Here is a 19,659-nt window from a genome sequence, read left to right on the forward strand (position 1 = left end):
ATGTTCACAAAGATACAAAGCTAATGATAAATCTTGACAGTAATGTGCCTCATTTCCCGAAGACATGGGCAGTTGCGATGCAGTCCTCAGGCCATTTATGCAGATGCAGTTGCCCTGGGTTACGGTAACTGGCTGCTTGCTGCCCAGAAGTGTCGGTCCATATGACACGTGTATTATGTTACCTGCACATCTTTGTAACTTACCGTGGATGTCGGAAAAGCCAGTGTGGTGAAAAGCAGGTCTCTGCAGGCAGTTATGACCTTAATGTCTTTTTTCCCTATAGTTCTCTTCAGCACATCTTCCAGGCAGGCCACTCTGTAGAAAATGGCCTGCAAGAACTAAATTCATTACAACAAATGAGGACATTTTCATTTCCTTTAATTAATACATTTTTCACTGATGTGAAGCGCCACCCCTCTGGGAGCAGTACCAATCTGAGAAGGAGGGGCTGCTGGCTGTTTTGGTTGGGAGCCAATTGGAAGGCTGGTCTTGCAGCTCACTGGGCCCTGACCTTGCTCACTCAAACTGATTGTGTAAAGTTGTTTAGGGGATAATAATGTGTACAGTATTTAGCATAGTGGACTTGAGCTAAAATGGAAACAAAACAGAGTCAGCTTAAGAGGAGAATGTAATGAGAGAGATACCTTGGCTGCACAGAGGTGGGAAAAACCAAATAAACAGCACAAGGGCAAAGCACCAGACACAGTGGTGGACACATTCGGGGCTCTTCCTAGGAAGACAATAGTTTTAAATGCCTGGTGTTGCAGTCTCATTAGAGAAGCCAGACTCGGGATCAAGAGCACCATGAAGGAGCCCTGTGCTGTCCTGCGGGAGACACACAAAACGGCATCTTGCCTATCTGAGGGACAAGCCAGTGTTCTTCCCTCATTAAAAGGCGGAGACTGAAGGCCTTAAGAAACAATCTGGATGAAAAGTGATTTAGATCCACAGGGATAGAGCAAGCCCTGGGCTCCGGTGCATCTCTAGGTATCCTGAGGGCCTTGAGGGTAAAAAAGAAGCAGGGTCTTTTTCAAGGACATAGATCACAATCAGAACAGAGTGTGACCATTCTTACAGTTTTCTGCAAACCCATGGCTTCTAATTTAAGGGTCACACTAGTACAGAGTTGGAGTTGGTTTTGAGTTATTGTTTCAGAATCCATCCTGTTCCTTGAAAGCTCTGACTGGTACAAAAGGAGCAGCCTGGACTCTGCTCGAGTCTGCTTCAGGCAAGTTCTGGAACCTGGGCAGCTGGCCTAATGATTAACCAAGTCGGCTTTTGGGGAAGAACTCTGAGCTCTGAACCCTAGGAAACTTCTAGCAGGGTTGGCCTCCTGCCACTCCTCAGGCTGAAGGGTGGGCAGGAGAGGACATGGAGGTGGGTGAGGCCAGTGACGCTCCCACCGGTGTCCTCAGCCCAGCAGCACCAGCAGCACCCCAAAGCTTGTTAGAAATGCAGGACTTCAGCCCCACCCCAGACCCTGGGATCAGAATCTCTGGGAATAGGGCCCGGGAAGGTGTTTTTTAATAATAAACTCTCCAGGTGACCCTTGTACATGCTAAAGTTCTAGAGCCACTGGATTAGACATAAATTTATCACTTAAAAATCTTATTGGACTACTGAAAACTATAACAGCTGACTTTTTTTTTTTTTGTAATAGCTGACAATTTTTGTTTCTTGTTATGTGCTGGGCACTGATCTGAGCTTTTAATTTCTTATCACAACCTTATGAGGTAAGTCCTTTGATTCTGTCCTCACTTCCCATTTTACAGATGAGGAAACGGGCACGGGGAGATGAACAGACTTGCCTGAAGTCTAATGGTGGTAACTATCAAGGACAGGATTTGAAACCCAAAGTCTGCTTCTTGAGCCAAACTATAAAAACCAAACAAACCATGTGTCAGGTTTCTAAGAATAAAGATAAAGCACTGTGGGAGTTCAGAAAGGAGATGTGTTATCTCCAGGTGGGAGAATTAAAATAACTTCAAAAAATACTGATGCCTGATTCTCACCCCCAAAGATTCTAATTTAATGAGTCTGGGGTGCAACCTAGGCTTCAGGATTTTAAAACATTCTCCCAGGTGATTCTAATCAGGGCAGCCAAGGTTGAGAATCACTTGCCTAGAGGAACTTCCATGTGGAAAAAGGAACGTGGTGGTCTCCAGGGAGGTGGGGCTGTGGAGATCCCGGGAGGGAACCCCATGGTGGGGGGAGGTTTCTAAAGAGAGGATGGGGGAAGAGGAGAGAAGTGGGAAGCAGAGGCTGAGGAAATGCCCTCCTCTAAGGGCCGGAGGAGCTAAGGGGGCAGCAAAGAATGATCGGATGGTAGGAAATCAGGAGCGTACAAGAGCCCCCTGGCCCTGAGGAAGAAGGAGGCTTCAAGCCAGAAGGGAGTGTTCCAGGGAGGGTGGGCTACAGTTTTAAATGCCATGAAGAGGCTGCCACCCCAATACTTGTCATTTACTTTTGCCATTCAGCCCCTAAGAGCTGCAGGAATTGGAGTGCAGTCTTTACTCAGGACTCTAGAAGAAGTCGCCTTCTGCCCCTTCTTCCGCAGCTCTCAGCTCATCCCGAGGCCACAGCGGGCAGCTGCTGGAGTTAGGAAGGGCCGGCGAGGGGCCTGGGCCCGGTGAGGAGGCCTGCACGGTTCTGTCAACACAGCCATTAATCACACACTGAGCACTGAGTGTCTGCCAGGTTTTCCCTCCTTGGGGAGAGGCCGCCTCCACCCAGCATGTGAAGTCCATGTGACCACTTTCCTTAGCGAGAGCTTCCCAGCGTCATCATGAGTCAAGCTCGTCGTGACTTTCTCTTGCCTTTCCCAATCACAGAACGTGGACACTGGACTGGGGAAAGAGCACATCACGCAGAGCCCCCACGGCTCCTCCTCCACCGATAAAAATCTGCTCCACACCACAAACTTGCCAATCACTTCTCCCCCTCTACCCTCAGCTCACACATTATTTCACAGGCATACATCACATTGGAGAGATGCCAGCTGTGTGCATGAGGCAGCCTTGTCTCCATTGATCTTAATCCACATGGACATGCCATCATCTGTATCAACAAGGAATATTTATGGAGCCCCCACATAGGGGCCCAGGAGGGAGGCGCTAGGGTGTTGCCAAGAGAAATAAATAAGCAGGAACTAGGGCATAGAGGATCCACACAGCAGAGCTGGCGAGCAGGGAGGGAGGGGGCATCGGCCTCCTCAGTGGGGAGGCTTCCTGGGGGGCCTCAAGGACAGGTTGGATCGGCTCACAAAGCCATTCACTGGACTGCTCGTTCTCTAAGCACAGTACACCGGGATGTTTATAAGACATTGTCAGAAAGAATAATAGTCAAGGGGGAAAGTGGCAGCTGTTACGGACTGAACTGTATCCCCCCAAAATGCATATGTTGAAGTTATAACCCTCAGTACCTCAGAAAGTGGCTGTATTTGGAGGTAGCGTCTTTAAAGAGGTGATTAAGTTAAAATGAGGACAGTAGAGTGGGCCCTAATCCAACAGGACTGGTGTCCTTAAACGAAGAGGAGATGAGGACATAGATGCACACAGGGTAGACCATGTGAAGACACAGGAAGAAGACAGCCGTTTACAAGCCAAGGAGAGGAGCTTAAAGCAACCAACCCTGCTAACACCTTGATCTTGGACTTCTGGCCTCTAGAACTCTGAGGAAATTTCTGTTGTTTAGGCCACCCAGTCTGTGGTACATTGTTCTGGCAGCCCCAGCAAACGAATACAGTAGCATTCAAAGAAGACAGCAACAACTCACCTTCTTTTATGACTCAAAACAAAATTACAGTGGTTTACATTTCTCAACTGTTTTGGCTGCTCAGAAAAGCAGAGCTAATGGTGTCTTCTTGGTCAGGTTTTTTCCAGAGTTGCTGCTCTCTGATTTATCTTTTCTACCACTTCTTCCCTAATTCTGTTTGTTCTTTTGTGCCTTCTTCTGAAATGCTGTGGATCTAAGTTTGTTAGCGGTCTTCCATTTTTGTTGCTAGCTGACAAACTTACCACCTGGGAGAGTGTGATTTAGATTTTTTTTTATAACTAGTGAAATTTAAGAAACCATAGCTAAAGGATATTTAGTTTTTACATTCATATGTCTTCACAAAATTCACAGAAATCTTGAAAACACAGAAGCTTAACCTTTCTAAGTCATCAAATTTATTTTCCTTGTTTTAAGCCAGAACCATCCCAGGAAATGAGAATTTCTTCATTTAAAAATAATTCCAGAGAGGGAGATTCCACAAGTTTCCTGAGCAAGACGTTACAGCTCTGATTGGATGAGTCACGTAACCTGACGCCGAGCTCAGCTCTCTGTGCCTGACTCAGACGGGCTGGGACTTTCTCAGGTCTCCCCTTCAAAATGATGCAACACTTGCAGTGGAGATTAATCCAAAATAAAACAGCAAATGGGCAATAATTGTGATGAGTACTTTATATAACTGGTGGTAAGGGTAGTGGCATGTGGGGCAGGTAGGGGAAGTCTACCTGGGAGAAGAAATGATATGAAGAACGCAGAAAAAAAAGAGAAGAAACTAAGAACATTGAGGAACAGGTTGCAAGGAATATTTGTAAGAATGCTTGGCCAGTGTTATGTAGCTGATAACAGCCAGCTTCAGTGTGGCAGTCGGATGGCCATGGGGTAGACTGTCTTACAGGTGGGGTGGGGTTCTCTAGAAAGTGGCTCTTACCAGTTAATGTTCTGATCATTTATTCATGCATCCAACATTCACAGAATGTCTATTAGGTGCCAGAAATTAGACATAACACAGACCAGGGCAGGCTCTATGTTAATATGTCTGTATTAGGAAGGGAAGAGACTGCGGCGGCAGAGGAACGTTTTCTGTACATTTACTGTGTTACATTTTGTAGGTCAGGTTCCTTGGGAAACAGAATCTGAGATGCTGAGATCTGCCTGCAGAGTGTTCATTGAGGAGTGCTCCCAGAATATCCATGAGAGGGAGGGAGGCAGGGAGGGGGGCAGGGAGAAGAGCGGAGCAGCAGGATAACCAGAAGGGCAGTGCAGTTGCACGGAATCAGCTAATCCCTGAAGGAGCCCTGGAGTTGAGCTGTCCCTTCAGAGTTGTCCTGGAGTCCAGCCTTTGTAGCCTAGGTCAGCCAGTCATTGGATGCAGCAACCCCAGGGAGGCCTTACGCCTTGGTGCAGGCAGCTCCCTTCTGCTGAGGACAGTGGTGGGACAGGAGCTCAGCTGTGAGTCAGCAGCAGCCAACACTCCTTCTCTCAGGATCTGGGGAATGAGTACCTTGATGCTGGGGGAGGTGGGGGACTCTGTGTGCCACACCACAGATCCACTAGGTAGGAGGCACAGAGAAGTTAGGCAGCTCACTCAAGAGCACACAGCAAGTGAGTGGCAACCCAGGCAGTCTGGCTCCAGAAGCTAGGCCTTCAGTCACTGCTCTTTACACTGTGTGCAGAGAACCAAACAAAATGCTGTCACAGTTACTCAATGAACTACAGCTGTTTTATTTTGGGGGCTGGAGGTGACTCTTCCCTTCTAAGAGCCCTCATTCTTTCAGCTGTCTGAGAGGTAAAAACAGTGATCTCAGGCATTTTTGTGGAATAGTCAGTTAAGTGTATCTCTGACTCTGTTGAGCTTAAGAGTTCCATGAATGAGTAACCTGATGATGGAAATGGAAGGTTGATCCCAAGTGTGGAAGTGGGCTCTGTCTACTGTAAATGGGTCCCTGTCTTCCCACTGTTCATGTACTACCTTGGAGCTTGGAGGGTGGAATGTCCCCAAGGAGCTGTCTTCCCCAGGCCCTGCTTTGCCATCCCTGAGGACCCGTGTAATGAAGTGGCTGTCATCATCCTGAGAGCTTGACGATAATGAGGTCAGAGCCGCCTGAGGCGTGGGCACATGGAGGGAGGCAAATGTCTTGCCTCTGTTGGTGAAGTGGGGTGAGGGAACAGGGAGGGGCCCGCCCAGAATCTCCCCTGGAGATCCCAGTTATGAGGCACCACCTCTAACCATGTTTCAGCAGGAAGTTTATTTTTAAAAAGAGGAAAACCCAACAAACTCTATGAATTCTGCAAGCTGATTTAAATTGTAGCTGAAAATCCCCTCCATCCCCTCTTCCCAGCCTGTATTCCCTGGGTCAGGGACAGTCCCTGGATGGAAGTAGAGTGAATGGAGAGGAGGGAACACATTTGTGGAAGATCCAGGCACTGGAAGCCTGAGCCAACATGAGCACCCGGAGGACGTCCACAGCACTGCCTTGTCTCCACACCCAGTTCCTGGGGGCTTCTCCATTCAGTAGGATTCATTGCCCTCTGCCTGAGCCTGCAAGCTCTACCTCTCTAGGGCTTCCCCAGTGCCTGAGGGCAGCCACCTAGACAGCTATTGTATAGGCAAAGCAGTGACTCCACAGTGGTCCTCCTTTAGCTGGGAAGTTGGAGCATGAAGCCAGTGGAGGGAGATACTTGAGCAGTGAGGCAGGTGGGTGATGCTCGCCTGAATCCATGACCCACCACCCATGGTGCCAGCAAGGAGACTGATGTCCCCCAAAATTACCCTCCTCTATGCAGCATCCCTACTCTACTCAAAGATGAGAGGACTACAAGCTCACCAGCACCCTCCCAGTGGTTATGCACTATTTTTATTTCTGTTTGACAGATTTGGAATTAAAAGACAAAGAAATACCCAGCCCAGGGTCAGTAGGAACTGACGAACCATCCCAGAGAGCTCATGATCCTAAAGCTCATGCTTGTAGCACTAGGCTACACTGTCTTCCCTCCCAACAGGGAATTAGCTGCCTCTCCCCTGGGGTCAGTGTACTCCCTCATTAGGCAGAGACTCACATCTCTCCTTTCCTTCCTTTACTCTCCTTAGGCACTAGGCAGGAATTGGTCATCATGACCAATTCCCAGTGGTACCTCCCTCAACTCACCTCATGCCCCAGGCATCCATCCTTTGAATTCCCTGGGGTAGCTTCAGGAGGAAATGGGGCAGGCTTAGAATGCTGACTTGCATTAAGCTGGACTTTGTTCTTAGGGGCCAAAACAGATATTCAGCCAACTAGAAATTAAAGCTGTTTAAAGGGGAGGTGTGTAAATTTCCTGGAAAGCAGGATGGGGTACTGACTTCAGTAAGCTTACTTAAAATAAATTTGAGTGTTATAGCAAGGTATGAGACCTCTGTGACTTTATAAATGCAACCGTTAACTAATTAATCATTAGTTAACACTGAGTAATCATTAGGAAACACAAGCATTAATCAGCCTGCAAGACCTCAAGATCTAGAAATTTTAAGGCCCAATATTTCACATGAAGTCACATATTTGACGTCTGACCTTAAATAGATCCTCTAAAACACATTCAGCTCATCTTCACCAATTGGAAAATGTTTCATTGTCAGAATTTCAAAATGACACCTAACAGAGAGCAGAAAGGAAATAGCCACAGGTAAGCCCCTCTCTGCCCATTTCAAGGGTCAGACGATGTCAAAAGAGACTATGCTGGTCAGGAATACAGAAAAGTCTGAGGTCAAGTCCAGTCAACATATCAAATTACCCAGTTTTTATTATGGGAATAATCTGTGCCTGCCATTGTAGCAAACACAATGTAGAATCAGACTGTTAGGGCTGACAATGACTTAGGAGACAAAACTCCTGTTTTGGAGCCACTTACGATTTGATTGAAATGTTAAGAATCACATGTGGGTAGAAATGAGAAAACAATACTAAACATAAATAAGGAGAGACTACGAGAAGCTGTAAAAATTCAGGGAAAGGAAAAAAACCAAATTTGAGCTAGAGTTGGTCAGCAGAGATTTTAAGGAGAGTATGGGATTCCAGGTGGTATGTGAAAGCAGCAAAGTGATAGGGAAGCAAGTAGGCCTTTCATTCAAGGATAGTGTGAATATGGGTAGAAGAGTGACAGCAAAAAGCCTAGGGACCAACACTGGAGAAGACACAGTCCTTCCTGGAGAATAGACCAACCTTCCTGGGGAGAGGAGTGCCAGAAGGCTAAGTATCTTAGCCTTAAGATTTAAGATGAGCTCTTAAATCAGGAGTTTAGATTGATCCTGTAAGGTAGGAGGAGCCCCTGTAGTTTCTTGAATAGCTGACCACACTTCTCAAGCAGGTTCATGATGTTTGAAACAAAACCAAACCAAAAACAGTTCTTTGGGAAGATTAATCTGAAATGTGAGTGACAGTGAAGAGATGATCTTGTCATCTAGGTACAAATTAATGAGTCTACGATGAGAGGGGCAGTAAGATTGGGGAAGAAGGGATGAACCTAGCAAGAGGGAAAACATAGGATTTGGTGGCTGATTAGTCAGGGGATTAACACTAGGAAATACGTGTCTTCGACAGATGAGTGTCTTTTTCCATTCTTGGAAATATGATGGCTCTGGGACATGTAACTGAGCTATAATTAAGAAGTCAGGTGGGGAAAGCAGGGAGCATTGTGGGGGAATGAATTGGGAGATTGGGATACCAAATAGTACACTCTAAATATATTCAGTTTATTGTATGTTCACTGTATGTCAATAAAAGTTCTTAAAAATATATATATATATATATATCTATGCTGTTTATTATCTGTTAAAAAAAAAAGTCACGGAGCTGGTTTTCGGGGAGTAGGTGATGAATCTGCTCTTTGCCAAACTTAGTGTAAGGTAAGACAGCCATACTAGAATTTGGATTTGATTAGATCATCAATCCTGGCTGACACTGCTCTCTTTACATTGACTATTCTTTTATTTTTTTATTTTTTATTTTTTTTAATTTTATTTAGAGTGTACAATTTGGTGTCCCAATCTCCCAATTCATTACCCCCCAACCCTCCCCACTTTCCCCACTTGGTGTCCATGTGTTTGTTCTCTACACCTGTGTCTCTATTTCTGCCTTGCATTTTCTCTTTCATAGTTGTTAGCATTTGCCTTATGTATTGAGGTGCTCCTATGTTGGGTGCATATATATTTATAATTGTTATCTCTTATTCTTGGATTGGTCCCTTGATCTTACGGGAGTTCCCTTGTATGTTATTTGTTGTTTTTCCCTTGTTGCTTTTAATAACATTTCTCTGTCTTTAATTTTTGTCAATTTGACTAATATATGTCTTGGCATGTTTCTCCTTGGATTTATCCTGCCTGGGACTCTCTGAGCTTCCTGCACTTGGGTAGCTATTTCCTTTCCCATGTTAGGTTAGTTTTCAACTAGAATCTCTTCCAATATTTTCTCAGGTCCTTTTTCTCTCTCGTTTCCTTCTGGGACCCCTTTAATGCGAATGTTGGTACATTTAACATTCTCCCAGAGGTCTCTTAGGCTATCTTCAGTTCTTTTCATTCTTTTTTCTTTATTCTTTTCTGCATCAGTGATGATCACCATTCTGTCTTCCAGGTCACTTATTCGCCCTTCTGCCTCAGTTAATCTGCTACTGGTTCCTTCTAGTGTATTTTTCATTTCAATTATTGTGTTACATGTCTCTGTTTGCTTTTTAATTCTTCTAGGTCTTTGGTAAACTTTTTGATCTTTGCATCCAGTCTTTTTTCAAAGTCCTAGATCATCTTCACTATCATTATTCTGAATTCTTTTTCTGGAAGGGTGCCTATCTCCTCTTCATTTAGTTGTTTTTCTGGGGCTTTATCCTGTCCCTTCATCTGGTACAAAGTCCTCTGCTTTTTCATTTTCTCTATTTTTCTGTGGCTGTGGTTTTCAGTTCCACAAGATGAAATAGTGCTGATACAGCTTGATACTGCTGTCTGCCCTCTTGTGTCTCGTTGACTATTCTTAATATGAAGCTAATAGATACATAAAGCTGAGACTTTGTATTATTCTAATTCCACAAAATAATTTTTTGTTATTGTTTTCTGTTTACTTGTTTTTGTTCTCATAAAATTCTGTAATTGAAACAAGCCGTCACCTTGATATTTTTCAGGCACAATAGAGCTAGATTCAGGGCTCAAATCTCAAAATCAAAGGCCAGCAAATTACCAGAGAGGAGGAAGCTGAACTCCCAGGCTTCTTTGATTTGAACCGTCTGCATTATAGAGTCTTTTTTTTTTTTCTACCATATATTACCCCTGCCTAGGATTATGATGATCAAGAACTGGAATATTTTGTCCATTTTATGAAATCAGATGTTTACATGGCACCCTACATTTAGGTTAAAAATCTCAAAACTTTAGCACCCCAAGGGATGCAGCACTTTTGGCTTTTAACTCTAAAACTAATTTTACATATTCCCAAAACATTTTTTAAAAATCTACTTTTCTCCCATTCATTCATACTTCATCACTTCATTCATCACATTGTGGTCAGCTGGGCTAGGAAGACAAGAAGGGATCAAGTGATGTGATTGGTTTGTAAATAGTTGAAAATGTGTATTTGCCATTTGGTTGGGTGATTTGTCCTTTAAGATGGAGCCTGAGCCTATAAAAAATTGAAGTGGGATCTGAACATGACAAAATATATTTGCTTTTCTTAGATGAATCTGTTAGTCTGTGTGTGCTGTAAAATGGCATTATTCCTCCACTGGAAATTGCACTTCCTACGCAACATACGCTGCTCTGCCTTCCCTTACAGACTTCCCCAAGCAAAGTTCAAAATTCCTCCTGCATATGTAGTCAACCCCACATTAATTTAGTTCCCCATTCGGGCTCATCTGAGAAGAACTTCAAGATAAGATTCTTTTCTAAAGAGCATTTCACAATTAGCCAGCACAAAAGGTAGCTATGGATAACTCCCAAATTGGGTTTCTCAGAGCAAGTTGTCAAGTAAAAGAGAATGCCAGAACTCACAAACAATGAAGAAGAAAGACAAATAGTGGAATTTTGTACTTGATAAAATCAAAAGGTGTTATGTGTAGAGGCATTGACATTATAGACAAATAGATTGCTTCCTGATACAGCAGATGGCCTTACCAGATTAAGGAATGTTAAGTACTCCCATGGTCCACCATGTAGAAAGATTTTCAATTTCGCCGATCCTCTCCTTGCGAGATATAGAAATTGAGGAAAATATACCAGCTCAAAACAAAAAAGTGGTATATGCACATAGAAGTCCTGGTCATGGCTAGGTCTGACCAGGGAACTGTAACTGTCTCAAGTAGCTTCCCTCTGGCGTACTTCCGCAGGTCACAGCTGAAGTCCTGTGGCAGGCCAGGCTGGAGAAGGAGAGCTGTGAAACTCACCCCTCTGGGATTGAGAGTTCCGACATAGCTGACTTTTGCTTCTCTCATAGGGTCCTTTCCTGATGAAGTTGGGAGACAGGATTATTGCTGATTTTCAGATACCTTCATTTAGGTAATAGCAGGTAATCCGCAGAATTGCATGCATTTCAGTATTTAGGCTTTGAAGAGGGTAGGGAGTAAGGCAAGAAGTACACTTTGCCCTGTTTGACTGGGGTGAGGGCATGATTAAATGACCTTATCATTAAGTACCAGTAACCGCTAATGAAATACTGTCATGGTCGTATTCTCTTTTCTTTCCTTTTCTTTTGGGCGGAATAAGGAAGTTGCCATAATATATCTTGAGAGAATGAGAAGCAGGTTAACAAAGCAGGAGGGAGAGATTGTGGGCATGTTTAGCACACAGAGGGAAGTCAGTATTTAGAAAGGGGAAGGGTGTTGTAACCCTCTCCTAAGGCCTCTGAGGCCGTGTACAATCTGAAACAACCTTTGATCCTCTAGGGAGCAGCCCCAGGGTTTTAATTAGTTGTGTCCCCCCCCCCCCCACCAGTTTTATATCTATATGCTAGAGAACCAAGAGTTCCTGAGAGCTGTCCCAGACACTCCATTTGCACAGGCATTCCTGTTCCCTGGGAGGGAAGAAAAATAGCAAGAGGTCTGTGGCCAAAGAATCAGGAGGGGGTGTGTGGCCACTACCCCAACATACCTGAGTTTAGGTATTGCTGGAAGAGACTGAGGGTCTCTGCATTGCCTTGGAGAGGACAAGAATATGCTTAGGCTGGGCAAAGTTTTCACAACTGGGCCCTGTCTCAGGCTTGACAGAAGGGACCTGAGAGGGGGCTGGAAGTGGCACACCTTGTGACATCACCAGCTTGTTTCCCTGGGCAATTGACTCAGAGGGTTCTGAGCAAAGACCTCAGGGGAGCGCTTCTTACGCAGTTATGTAAGTCTGTAGTTGGTGTTATTCAGTGATCTAATCAGGGCTTACAAGTACTGGGAGAAAGAACGGCAGGCTGTACATGGAGTACAAAACAAAAAGAAATATGCCTCCTAAGAGTCACTGGATCCCAGGCATCAGGAACTATAAACAGGGGTAGAGCCCCATAGTGATTTTGCTGAGCCAACAATATAGGGTCTGCATTGTAGCCATTCCCAGAGGATAGGGTGGTCTAGGAAATGAGAGACGTGAAATGCTGTATACAACTCTGTGGCTTAAGTTAAAATGGTAAATAGCAACAGCAGCTAACACTTTTATAGTACATACTGTGGGGCATGCATTGTTCCAAGTACCTTGCACGTATTAACTCAGTTAACACTCTAAACACTACTGTGAAGTAAGTACTGTTGTAATCCTCATTTTCAGATGAGGAAACTGAAGCCCAAGCTGGATGCATTCAAAAGCTAGTTAAGAGGCAAGCAGAACTGCAGTCTGCACTCTAACCAGTGTGTCTGACCACGAAGAAACACACCCTCAGACTCCCTTTGCAATATTTCTCTACTCCCTCCTGAACCCCTTTTATTCCTCTACCTCTTCCATCAGAAAGTTCTGTCAGGAAAGGATCAGTTATAGTTTAATACTTGGTGCACGTAGGCATTACTATGCTATGTCTCCCAGGGTATTTGCATGGTAAGCATCATTATAGACTTAGGGATTTTTATCCCTTTATACAAAATCTCAAGCATAGGTCTGCAGATGGGTAAGGATTTGAGGAAATATCGGGAAGGGAGAGGAGACAAAGACCTAAATCTCCCTGGAGCTTCTCAGAGAGCTGGTCCAGCCCTTTGTCTGTCTTACACTATATACTCACCATAGTGATTTTTCTGACTATCGTGGTTTCTACCACCGCTTTCTAGTTTATGACTGAAAGTTTTATACCTCTAGTCACAGCCCTCTCCTCATCCCCATCAAGCTTCAAACATATCTTCGGCTGCTTCTTGGACATTTCCTCAATTAGTTAGTTGTACCTCAAACTCAAGATGTTTAAAATGAATTCACTACCTTCCCCCAAACCTGACTATTTATCTCTGTTCTCTGTGAATATGGCCCTATCTTCTAACTGTGAGTCTTCCTTGTTTCCTCTCTCTCCCTTACTCCTCCAATCCAGCTAACCACCAAATCCTGCCAAGTGCATCTCTCAAATCAAGCTCAAGTCAGTCCTCTTGTTTCCATTCCTTCTACAGCTACCCTAGTTCAAATCTTCTTCATCTCTTTCCAGTACTGTAGTAACTATCTTCTAACTGGTTTTCCTGATTCTCGTCTTATCCCCCAACTCTGTTCTTCACAAGGTCAGGGAATTACTACCACCTAAAATGCCAATTTTACCACATCTCTCCCCTGCTTAAGTCCCATTACTGCATCAATATCATTAACAGAATAACATCCAAGTTCTATAATTTCGTGAACCGGCCACTCTCATCTAGCTTTGGTGCTCTTTCCAGCCCCACTCTTGTCTCATACTTGATGTTCCTCCTACAACACCAGATTGGCAGGGTTTTCCAGTCACACCTGGCTGTGTCCTGTCCTAGTGCCTTTACTCTTACTGTCTCCTCTCCCTGATGGCCTTCTCACAACGCGGCTTTGACTGGTTATCTCATAACCATATCCTGAAATGCAGCTCAGCAGTTTCCTTCTCTAGGAACCCTTACCTGAACCTCTCCTCAACCAGGCCATATTAAAGAGCCACTTCTAGTCTTCCTTAATACTCTGCGCATCTTTGTAAATTGCATGATGATTAGTGTCTTAGGCCATTCAGGGTGCAATAACAAAAACGCCATAGATTGAGCAGTTTATAAACAACAGAAACTTATTTATCACAGTTTTGGAGGCTGGGAAGTCCAAGATCAAGATCCCAATAGATTCTGTCTGGTGAGAGCCTGCTTCCTAGACAGTCATCATCTTGTTATGTCCTCATATGTGGGAAGGGGCCAGAGAGCTCTCTGGGGCCTTTTTTGTAATGACGCTAATCCCATCATGAGTGCTCTAGCCTCATGACCTAATCACCTTCTTAAGTTCCCACCTCCTAATACCATCACTTTGGGGGGTTAAGATTTCAATTCATGGATTTTGGAGAAACACAGTCTGTAGTAGTTAGGAATTTATCTTTTTTATGTGCCTTTATATCCCAAACACACACAGATGGTGTGTTTGGATTCCTAGAGCTTATCATAGTGCTAGGCACACACTAAGAACTTAATAAATATCTGTTGAATAAATGAATATGTGCAAACCAGGTGTGCTTACCTATTGAGCCTTACTGTAAACCTTCCTCATTCATTAAAAACCTGCTATGTGATACAGAGAATGGACTGGAGAACTCGAGGTATGGGAGGGGGCGGGGGGTGAAGGGGTAACTGAGAAGAAGCGAGAGAGTAGCACAGACATATATACACTACCAACTGTAAAATAGTCAGTGGGAAGTTGTTGTATAACAAAGGGAGTCCAACTCGAGGATGGAAGATGCCTTAGAGGACTGGGGCAGGGAGGGTGGGGGGGACTCGAGGAGGGGGGCGTCAAGGAAGGGAGGGAATATGGGGATATGTGTATAAAAACAGTTGATTGAACCTGGTGTACCCCCAAAAAAAAAAAAAAAAAACCTGCTATGTACAAAATGTTCAGCTGCTGGGTTCTGGGGAGGAGGTAGAATACTGCAATGAATAAGACATAAGCTGATCCCCGTAGGAACTCACAGTCAAGTGGCAGAGCCAGATATGTAAACAAAAAAATTATAGCATGATGTGATAAGTACTGTAATAGAGGCATGCATAACATACTAATGGAGCCTAAATTATCCTGCAAATTATTCTGTCATTCTAAATATGCAGAAGATGGAGTTAATGATGAATGCATTGAGTAAATCATGGGAGACTGTAGATGTCACGTAAGAGAAGGTAAGAATTAATGTAGTCTCACTGAGTAAAGTTGTCATGGCCACCAGCACAGATAGCAGTTTTGTCTGATAGAGATTATCACCCATTCCTAGGCCGGTCACAGAATGATGAGTACGAAGAGCAGGGGCTCAAACCTGGGCTTGAGTCTACTGCATGACCTTGAGCTGGTCAGACATCAGCCTCATTGGGGTGTTAGTGCCCTCGAGTGTGAAATGGGGCTCAGGGAATCTGGAGTGATGATTGTCTCGCTTCCTGAAACTAGGACATTTACTGGACTAAAGGAATAAATTGATGAGGGCTAGTCTCTGAAGAGATTGGAAGGAAGCCCCAAGCCCACACAGATACACACCCACTCCAGCATGTACCATGGAGCCAACCATAGTGGGAGGTGTTGGAAGACTCTTCACAGTGATGGCTGCAGGTAGCACAATGGAGAGAAGGAATTAAAGATCGTGGAGCCCAGAATTCTTGAGGTTATGGTGAAAAAGGTTGAGGGAGTGTGGTTTCATTCTGGCACAAGGGAGAGACCCCTCCAGCTGATGGTGCTAAACAAACTGACCCGTAAACCCCAGTCATTTTAAGCTTCAAGACAAGACATGTTGGTGGGACTTACCTGTATTCCACTTGCCCTCTTAACCTATGTAGAGCCATTTTGAGATGGCTCATTCCCTTTCAAGTTGGCATATACCTCCACAGCCCTTATAGGCTCCCTGAGCTTCACCTACCCTTTGGTAAATCGTCCTATTATTAAATTCCCAGCTGAGGGGCCTGCCTTTTTCTGCTGGAACGCCAACTGATGGAGCCAGTCAGACTGTGAGCTCCTCTAGTGGTATCTGATACACCTCTGGGCCCTCAGCACTGTTGATGGTAGGAGGTAAATTCTAGATGCTGATGAAGATTTGTTTGCATGGGTCAGCTCTGGTATTGTGGTATTCTTAGGTTCTGCCTGGGGCAGGGGGAGGTTCTCTAACCCTGGGGTTTCCTGATTATTACCACTGTCATCACCCAGTGCTGTTTGTATTTCCCTAGAAACCCTGCTGCCTCTGAACCAACATCATCCCCGCTGTATTCTAAAGGCCCCTTCCCTGATAAAAGGTAGGTGATTCTGGAAATAATTAAATGTGTGTGAGACCCAGTTAAAGCCAAGGTTTGGGGAGACTGAGATCTTCCTTCAAGTGAACTTTACATCCCTAGGAGCCCTTGTCCATTTGCTGTACATGCGGCCGAGATCTGAGTTAGCATGAAGCATTTCGCTCATTGGCTTATTTATACCACATCTAACAGCACTTGTTTTTCTCAGAGGTCACTGTAACTACTCTGCTTTTTAAAAATTAGAACATTTATTAAAGGCTCCCATCTGAAGTCTGTTTGGTGAGACCATGTGTGGATTTCCAGCCACCAAACCAAGCCAACTCTGAAAGGCATTGGAACCTATTTTTTTCAATCTATGAGAACTTTCCTGGCTCATCACTTTGCCTGTTGCATTTGGAAACCTGATTCAGATCTGCCTTACTCTTTGATCTCTAGCTGTGCTTTCAAAGTGGAATGCAGTGTCTGCGTTAATCTTCTCAGACTCACTCAGAACAGCAGAGTTCTGTGTTGGTAGTTTTGAATGGTGCATTTTCAGTTTGGAGGGCAAAGAACTCTTCCTGTTTACAAGCATGAAATTGATTCACATTGTCTTAAAAGTTTAGAGCGGGAAAGAACCGTTTGAGGTCAGTTAATTCAACCTCTTCATCTTTCAGATGAGAAAATTAAAGCTCAGAGAGGTTAAGGGACTTGCCCCAAATCATACAGCTATGAATGGGGGAGCAATGACCAGAACACAAGTGTCTTAGCAATCAGGCCAGTGAGCTTTCACTGTTTCTTAAACTGCTTTGCTTTGTACCCAAGTTCTAAAATTTTCAGGTGAATTTCTCTTGCTTGAATTGTTTTATGTGTCACTTGATTATGTGAGGTCTAATGACGTTATTAAAGAGAAACTATCTACCTTGAAATGAGTTTTTTAGATGCCGTGTCAGATTTCATGTTTTGCAAAACTGTGTTAATCGGAAATGCATAACTTTTCTTATGAAAGAACTCAGATATTTCAGATAGGTTTTTATGTGCTGAACTAATCAGCAAAGTTAAGAAACATTCAATGCTGACCCATCAGCTATTCCATTTTCAATCTTTTAAAACTCTCATGTGAATGCCTGTTTTCCTGGGAAATTCATCACAAAAAGATCAGCAGTTAAGCTCTGGTTACCTTGTTTTAGTAGTCTGTATAGTACCATGTATGAGTCATGTATATTCATATATATAAACTGCATTTTGAGTTGCTGATTTTCTATCTAAGAATTATGTTATTTGCTGAAAGAGTGGTATTGAAGTCCCTAAAAATAATTATGGACTAGTCTGTGTCTCCTTTCAGCTCTATCAGTTTTTGCTTTATGTGTTTGAGACTCTCATTATTTGGTGTATACGTCTTTAGGATCACTGAGTCTTCCTGGTGATTAATCCTTTTAATATTATGTAGTGTCTTTCTTTGTCTCTGTAAGTTTCTTTGCTCAGATAGCCTACCTTATCTGCTATTATTATTTCTTCATTTTTAAATTAATGCTTACATGGTAGATACTTCTAATCTTTTTACTGTTAATCTACCTTTCTGTTGAAATTAAAGTGAATTTCTTATAAACAGCATAGATGAGTTGTGAGGTTTTTCTCAACCCACTGTGCCAATCTCTGCCTTTTAATAGTTGTATTTAGACATTTACATTTAAGGTAGTTGTTGGTATGTTAGGACTTAGTCTTCCATTTAGTTATTTGTTTTCTCCTTGTTTCCTCTGTTTTTTGTTGCCTCTGTTCCTCCTTCCTTGCCTCCTGTGTATTAATTAAACACTTCTTAGGATTCCATCTTGGTTTAATTATAGTATTTTTGAGTGTATCTCTTTGTATAGTTTTCTTAAGGATTGCTTTGGGTATGACAATATACACTTGTGACTTATAGCCTACTGGCATTACAGTTTATCACTTGGACTCATTTCCGTTTTAGTCCCTTTCCACTTTTAAATATCATAGTCTTGGAAATCACATAGTGTTATAATTTTTGTTCCACTCATTAAATGATTTACAAAACTCATGAGAAGAGTTTAGTCTATTGTATATACTATATTTCTGCTCTTTACATTGTTCTTTCATCCTTTCTGATGCTTCAAGTTTCATCCTTTTGTCTTTGTCTTCCAGAATTACTATCATCCCTCAGGATCCTTAGGGGATTGGTTCTAAGACCTCCTGCAGATACCAAAATCCAAAGATGCTCAAGTCCCTTATACAAAATGGTGTATTTGCCTATAACTTAGGTACAACCTCCTGTATACTTTAACTCTCTAGATTACTTGTAATACCTAATACAGTGTAAATGCTGTGTACAAGCAGACCCTGGATTGCAGGTTCAGATTCAGGCCACCACAAGAAAGCAAATATCATAATAAAGTGAGTCATATGCAATTTTTTGGTTTCCCAGTGCATATAGAAGTTACATTTACACTATTCTGTAGTTTACTTAGTGTGCAATAGCATTATTTCTAAAAGAATGTACGTACCTTAATTAAAAAATATTGCTAAAAAATGCTAACCATCATCTGAGCCTTCAGTGAGTTGTAGAAACATCAAAGATCAGCGATCACAGAACACCAAACAAATATAATAATAATGAAAAAGTTTGAAATGTGAGGATTATCAAAATGTGAGACAGAGACACAAAGTAAGCAGATGCCTTTGGAAAAATGACACTGATAGACTTGCTCAATGCAGGGTTGCCACAGACCTTCAATTTGTAGAAAATGCAATATCTGCGAAGTGCAAGGAAGCAAAGTGCAGTAAAATGAGGTGTGCCTGTGAATAGTTGTGAATATAATATAAATGTTATATAAACAGTGGCTGTTTGGCAAAGTCAAGTTTTGCTTTTTGGAACTTTCTGGAATTTTTTTTGGAATATCTTTGATCTGCAGTTGGCTGAATCTGCAGATATGGAACCCATAGATATGGAGGGCTGACTGTAATTTCTTTAGCCATTTTTTAAGGGCAAGTCTGCTAGTAACAAAATTCTTTAAGTTTTCCTTCATCTGAGAATGTATTTATTTCCCTTTCATTCCTGAAGAATAGTTTTGTAAGATATAGAATTCACTGTTGACAGTTCTTTTCTTTCAGCACTTGAAAAATACTGTTCAACTTCCTTCTGGCCTCCATCGTTTCAGATAAGAAATGTGCTTTTATTTGAATTTGTGCTCCCTTATGGATAATGTGTCATTTCTCTCTGGTTGCTTTGAAGACTATCTTTAGTTTTCAGAAGTTTATTTATGATGTGTTGTGGCTTGAATTTCTTTGGGCTTATATTTGGAGATTGTGCAAGTTCTTAAATCTGTAGATTTATACCTTTCACTAAATCTGAGAAATTTTCAGTCATTTTTAGAAAATATTCTTTCAATCTGACTCTTTTTCTGCTCTCCTTCTGGAACTGCAGTGGTATGAATTTTGCATCTTTAGTTGTTCATTGTCCCATAGTTCCCGGAGGTTCTTCTAATTCAGTTTTTTTTTCAGTCTATTTTCTCTCTGGTTTTCAGTGTG

At 42.9% G+C, this 19,659-nt stretch overlaps 1 protein-coding gene across 8 annotated transcripts in view; it reads right to left on the reverse strand.

Annotated features, from left to right (window-relative positions):
• ADTRP (androgen dependent TFPI regulating protein) overlaps positions 1-19,659 on the reverse strand; it is an 82,748-nt gene that overhangs the window by 52,039 nt on the left and 11,050 nt on the right. For 5 of the 8 annotated variants that reach the window (XR_009047995.1, XR_009047994.1, XR_009047992.1 and 2 more), the window contains exon 2: positions 204-338. The exons of the other annotated variants lie outside the window; for them this stretch is intronic. The gene's annotated coding sequence lies outside the window, so the exon portion shown is untranslated. The remainder of the gene's footprint in view (positions 1-203; positions 339-19,659) is intronic. 8 annotated transcript variants of the gene reach the window in all.

This window comes from Hippopotamus amphibius, chromosome 11, assembly GCF_030028045.1.
Source record: "Hippopotamus amphibius kiboko isolate mHipAmp2 chromosome 11, mHipAmp2.hap2, whole genome shotgun sequence".
In the NCBI taxonomy this organism is placed as follows: domain Eukaryota; kingdom Metazoa; phylum Chordata; class Mammalia; order Artiodactyla; family Hippopotamidae; genus Hippopotamus; species Hippopotamus amphibius.